The sequence below is a fragment of the Octodon degus genome, unplaced genomic scaffold, assembly GCF_000260255.1.
Source record: "Octodon degus isolate 3935 unplaced genomic scaffold, OctDeg1.0 scaffold00011, whole genome shotgun sequence".
Classification (NCBI taxonomy): Eukaryota; Metazoa; Chordata; class Mammalia; order Rodentia; family Octodontidae; genus Octodon; species Octodon degus.
The window spans coordinates 10,436,531-10,443,042 of NW_004524587.1; the positions used below are offsets into that span (position 1 = coordinate 10,436,531).

The window sequence follows — 6,512 nt, forward strand, 5'->3', positions numbered from 1 at the left end:
GATGAATGACCATTTTGTATCTGTGTATTCAAAATGGTTAGGATACATATACAGCTACATTCTCTTAATTCAATGAATAGAGGGATTTGTTCTAATAGTGTTTGTTGATAGGATATCATGTCTGCATCTTGTACAACAAGTAACCACTAGGAAGACAGTATGCAATGTGTTAATTATTGAAACTGTCCTCCTAATTTGATTTGAAACTGTCTCATTGCTATTTGTTTCTCAATAAAATTATGGAAAAAAAAACAAATAAATATGTGATGAAGCAGTTCTTTTCCGATCATGTCTATTTTGGTTTTGAATGCCTCCAGTAATTCAAAGACTATATCACTCCCAAGAATGGTGGAGTTGTTCCATTTATTTCAATGAATAGATTTTCTATGCTGTGTTCATGTACCTTAGTTCAATTCCCTCTATCTGTAACTTGTATTTTGGTCTTTTAATATTTTCTCAGAGATCTTATGTATCCTCTTCATAATTTCTTTATCATTGTCCACATATGATAGCTGAACTATCTTATGTTCAAGCTCTTTCTTTTTCTTATGTTCATGTTCTGATAGTGTTTCTTCTATTTAACCTTACTAAATTCGTTAATCTTTCCGTTGCATTTTTTATTTGACTCATTAGTCTTTCCATTTCCAAGACTTCTGTTTGGTTCTTTTTGTTTTTTTGGTTAACCAAATATGTTTGCTTTCTGTTCTATCTCCTTCTCTTTCATTGTTGTTGTTTCTTTTGGTGATATTTATTTGTGGTTTTGTTTTCTTTATTTTGTTTTGTTTTCTCTGGGGTGCTGATGATTGAGCTGAAGTCTTCAGAAATATTTGGCCAAAGTTCTATAAATTAGCTACTCCTAGCTTTGTGTTTTTATTGACTGCATTTCAGATTATAACACATGCACATTAATTATCTTACCCTTAACTTATGTTATACCAAGTTCTAGCATAGGAATCTTACAATGAATTTCTACTTCCTTCTCATCCTCTATTTTGTTTTGTCATGTTTTACAATTTCATACATTATAAACCCTGTAGTATATTACTTTTTTTCTGAAAATCGACAGCTGACTTTTAGTAAATATAACACACATGTGAGATAAAATTTATCATCTTAACAATTTTTAGCACTATGCAGTATTGCTATTTACATTGTTGTGCTACCAATCTGTAGAACTTTTCATACTGAAACGCTGTACCCATTAAACAGCAACTCCTCCATCCCTCTGCCTCACCACCTGAACATTCACCATTCCACTCTGGCTTTGTGAATTTTATTACTGTAAGTACCTACTATAAGTAGCATTTTCTAGTTTTTGTCTTTTTCTAATAGGATTCTTTCACTAAGCATAATATCTTCACGTTTTATGCATGCTATATGTGTCAGAATTTCTTCTTAAGTCTTATTTTCTGGTTTTTCCACCATGGCAGCCATTTAAATGTATAAGGTAGTATCTCATTCTAATTTTGGTAAGAATTTTTGTGAGTAGTAATGTTGATAATCTTTTCTTTGCTTGTTAGCCATTTACATATCTTCTTTGGAGAAATGTCTGTTTAACTCATTTAACCAGTTTTTAATCAAATTCTTTGTTGTTGAGTTTTAGGAGTTTATTATGTTATAAATACTAACTTTTTATTAGGTATATGATTTGTAGATATTTTCAGTGATTCTTTAGATTGACCTTTTCACTTTCATGAACAGCAGTTTTAAAGTTTTTTGTTTTTTGTTTTTTGTTTTTTTTATCCAGTGACCTCTGAATTTTTATTTGCTCACTATTTCCTAAGGGAACCACACTCCAGCTGCCTCAGTGTCTCAACACTTTGGTATCATTGGTCTCAGACACTAATTTTACATCTGCAGTTTTGTAGGTCATTGTTCTCTAGATGGTTTGCAGTGAGGCATTGTTGGCAGTGGTATGTGGTGATCTCAGCCTCCAGCTAGACATTGATGTTCATCAGGGCCTCATACTCCTATGCCTGGCACTGTCCCTCTGTTTGAGTCTGTGCCAGCTCAGACTCTAGGTGCAGGAGGACCCCATTGAGTTGCTGCATCTGCATAGCATAGGGGGCCTCCAGGTCTCTCAGACTGTTCTCCAGGCTAAACTTCAGATTTCTCATGGACTCCAGATCAATTTTCAAGGACTGGGCCTTGCGCTTCAGCTCTGTGAGTGTTGTCTTGGCAGCTTCAACCTCAGAAGACTGCGAGATGACTGCTGTGGTGCTCTCATCAGTCTGCTGGGACCAGTACTTGTCCAGCCCTTCTTGGTTCTTCTGAGCCAGCACGTCGTGCAGGGCCCTAATGTCTGCCAGGATCTTGTCAAGATCCTGAGATTTGGGTACATCTACCTCTGTAGTCAACCCAGAGACAGAAATCTGGGCTTGACGACCTCTGACTTTCTCCTTGTGGTTCTTTTTCATAAATATCAGCTCCTCCTTCAGAATCTCAATTTCCATTTCCAGCTGCAGCTGAGTGATATTGGTGTCATCGATTACCTTGCGAAGCGATGGATGTTGTTCTCCACAGATTTATGCATGGCCAGCTCCATCTCAAACTTGCCTGAAAAGTCATCAGCAGCAAGACAAGCATTGTCATTCTTCAGAATGATGCAGGTGTTGTCCACAGAACTGGTGATAATCTGAGCCTTCAGCTCCTCAATGGTCTTGAAGTAATGGCCCCAGTCTCTGACTTGGGACCCTTTCTTCTCTTGATGCTCCCAGAGCTTGCTTTCTAGCCTATGATTTTCCATCTCCAGGTTCCTCACTCTTTCCAGGTAGGAGACTAGGTGATCCTTCAGGCCCTTCATGGACTCCTCTCAGTCTGGAGAGGCCTTTAGGCCTCCCCAGTACAGAGTGGCCAAACCCCTAGCCACTCCTGCAACCAGGCTGGAGGATAGCATAGCAAGACATGGAGATCTGGAAGCCTGAGCCCCAGCACCAGCATAGACACTGGCAGTGCTGTTGGTCCACCCAAGCTGGTGGCTTGGGGGGGGCCTGTACCAAGCCCAGAGATCAGTAGTTGGTGGAGCTTGTCAAGGTGACATTCATGCTGCCCAAGAAGGAAAGCGAGAAACCAGGACTTGTTTGGGTCACCTTAAATTTTTATTTAGTCCAGTGTACCTGTTTTGTCACTTTGCTGCCTTTTTTCATTTATGCTGTTGTATCTAAGACAGTATAATGAAACACAATTTTATAAAGTGTCTTCCCCTACATTTTTTCTCTTTTATAGTATTTAGTCTAACATTTATATATTTAATCCATGTAATTTTTATACATCTTGTAAATATAAGAGTCTGATTTCTTTCTTTTGCATGGAGATGTTGTTTTCTCAACATTTGTCTTATAAAGTACTTAAGACAGAGAAATAATGTTTTATACTTATCACTTATTTAATATCCTGCTTTTCATTCCTTCCCATACATCTGTATTTTCATGATTTTTTCCTTCAGCCAAATAAAATTTCATTAGTATATTTTGCAAGGCAATTCTGTTAGTAATTTTTTTCTCATCTTCTTTGACTATTTTGTTTTCATTTATTTTTATTACAGTTGTTAGCACATATTAACTATAGTGGATTGTTAACTGGTGGTCAACTTGTTACACCCAGCTGAATGGAACTTGCATTGTGCCTTCAGTAGGAGACCCACCTGAGGATTGTTGCCAGCAGCATAAGAGACAGAACTGGAGAATCTGTGGAAAGGCTGTTAGGGATGCTGTTGGGAGAAGCTATTGGAATGATTGGAAGCTGCTGGTGCTCTTGCGCTGTTCTGGTGGTGGACCCAATCATGCTGGATTTCCAGGTGAACTTGGATGTTCTTGTCACCACAGAAGCTCAAGTCCTTCATTGTCAGTGAAAATGACATTTTGGGGAAGCTGTGGTCCTCATCTTGAGCATCACTTTCTGGCTCTTGAGGGGAAGATGGTACACTGCTCAGCCTTCTGGCAAAGCTTGTCACGTTGGTTTTTGATGGGAACTTAGCTTCCATCATTGCTGGAGGAACTCAGGACCTCACTGTTGCTGAGGATGGCTGTGGTACTTTTGGAGGGAGCTGATTCTTACCTTGAGTGTTGCTTCCTGACTCTAGTTCAGATCCCTCAGCTGCTAGCACAGTGGAATCCTTCACCTCACTGGCATAGACCATTTCTGAACTTTAGGCCTTCCCAATGCAGATCCCTGAAGTGGGCCTACATGTGACATTGTTGGGGCTGTAGTCCTCCAGCTGGACTTGCAAGAGGAATTGTTATGGGCTCCAGGCTTTTAGCTTTACTCACACAAGTTATTAGGATCCAGGCCCTCTGCTAGATTCTCTGGGATTTAGTATGAGGACAAATTTCTTGCACTCTTGTATATAATTCTTTTGATGATTATTCAATAATCTTATAAAATGTGTCCTATGTTTTATTGTTCCCCTTGCAAAAAAAAAAAAAAAAACCCACAACATTACATACACAAAATTCTGCAATGGGCTTCATATTAATATTTTTATATGTGCATATAATATTCTTTGATCATGTCCATCTTCCCTGTTATCCTATTTTAACCCTTTCCAACCTCCCTTCTGTCATATTTTCTTAACTAATAATCTCCCTTCCATTTTCTTGACATCTCTTTCCCCACCCTGCCCCATCCCATATATGAAAGAAAATAGTTAGTATTTGTCATTCTGAGTCTCTCTTATTTCACTTAATATTATGATTTCCAGTTCCATTCATTTCTTCCATAAGACATGGTTTTGTTCTTTATCGCTGAATAATAATTTATTGTGTAAACATATATACATCTTTTGTTATCTATTCATTCAGTGATACATACCTTGCTAATACAGTAATGTGACTGCTGTAAGTATTTTTGTGAAAAAGTGGATTTTCAAGTCTGCACAGTGTATACTGAGTCTTTTGGTTATATATCTAACAATGGTGTAGCTGGATTATATACTGGTTTTATTTTTTTAAGAAATATCTTATATGGTTAGATTTCTAAATTTCTCTGTAAAAATATGTTTATTCCTATTTTTTAATTTTTTTCTTCATATTCTGTAAGGACTAAATTTCAACACATCAGTACTTGTGGAAGATACCTGTTCCACGTTATGTCTAAGATGTTCAATATTTAGGCAGATGTTAGGGTAAACCAAAGTGCATATGTTGCAGGTAATAATAAGCTTCTCTTCTGGAGGGTTAACAACCTAATTTTGCAGATAAAAAATTGGAGAAAAGGAAGGGCAGCAAGGTCCGCCAACATTTTGGCCCTAGCCTTTCAAGGTCAGTGAAGACTGAGGACATAGGAGAACCCATACTGTAATATCATGTAACTCAGTTGTGCCCCAAATTTTCTGATTTTTTCAAGATTTTTTTTTTACCTCTTTGGCTTTCAGCAATTTATGGTGATATGCCTAGATACTTTTATTTATATTTGTCCTGCCTGAGATTTATTATGTATCTTGGATGTGTAGGTTTATACTTTTTAATTCAGTTTTGAATTTTTTCATTATGATTATGATTATTTTGTGATACTAAAACTTGAGCCCATTGTCTGTGCACTGAACTATATATGTTGCCCTGTTATTATGTTTTTAATTTGAAGTAGAGTCCTGCTATACTGCCAAGGCTGGGTTTGAATTTGCAGTCCTATCTCAACCTCCCAGAGTGCTGGGATTGCAAGAATTACGGCCATATTCAGCTTCCATCATTATTTTATCAAATATTATTTTTCTTCCACATCTACTTTCTCTTCCTCCTCAGGAACTCCAATTATATTAGATTGTTGAATCTTCAACACACATATCTTTGAGGATCTGTTATATTCCTGACCTTTTTCCTTATGTGCTCCATTTCAGGTAATTTCTAATATGTTTTCTTCAAGTTCAGTAAGGCACTCTTTTAAAAAAAAATGTATTTTGTACAGGGTCTTACTATACAGCTCAGAATCATATTGATCCTCCTGTTTTCAGCCTCCCCAGTGCTGGGATTACAGGTGTGCGCCATGATGCCCGGACTTGTTGGCTAGCTCAGCACACCTGGTGACAGGGTGGGCATGGTATGTGGTACTGGGGATTGAACCCCAGTCCCTGCACTTGCCTAAGCAGATACTTAGTCCATTGAGCTATCTCGCCAGCCCTGCACTGTTTTACATTATCCAGTTCGCTATAAATTATATTCATTGATTTTCTTCAATCATTTCAGATACTGTATTCTTTAGCTTTAAGACTTTTATTTGGTTTTATTACATTTTTATGCCCCTACTGACTTTCTACATATTTTCATTAATTATATTCTTTTCCTGATCATTATTTAGTTTATAGAGTATAGTTACCTCAAAATACCTGCCTTTTAATCCTGACACCTGGATTGAAGATGGGTGTGAATTTTTCTTTAATTTTCTGTATTTTTCTCAAAATCTTATATTTTACTATATATTACCACTGTAAATATGTTGATCCAATTATCTTTTTCCAATGAGTGATCTGAATTTGTTATAAGGGGTGGTTAATTTACTGGAAGATTTCCTTGGTTCTG

General features: G+C 37.2%; 1 pseudogene; it reads right to left on the reverse strand.

The window, feature by feature from the left end:
* Window positions 1-1,804: 1,804 nt before the first annotated feature.
* Window positions 1,805-3,044, reverse strand: LOC101568749 (annotated as a pseudogene).
* Between the last annotated feature and the right edge of the window lie 3,468 nt (window positions 3,045-6,512).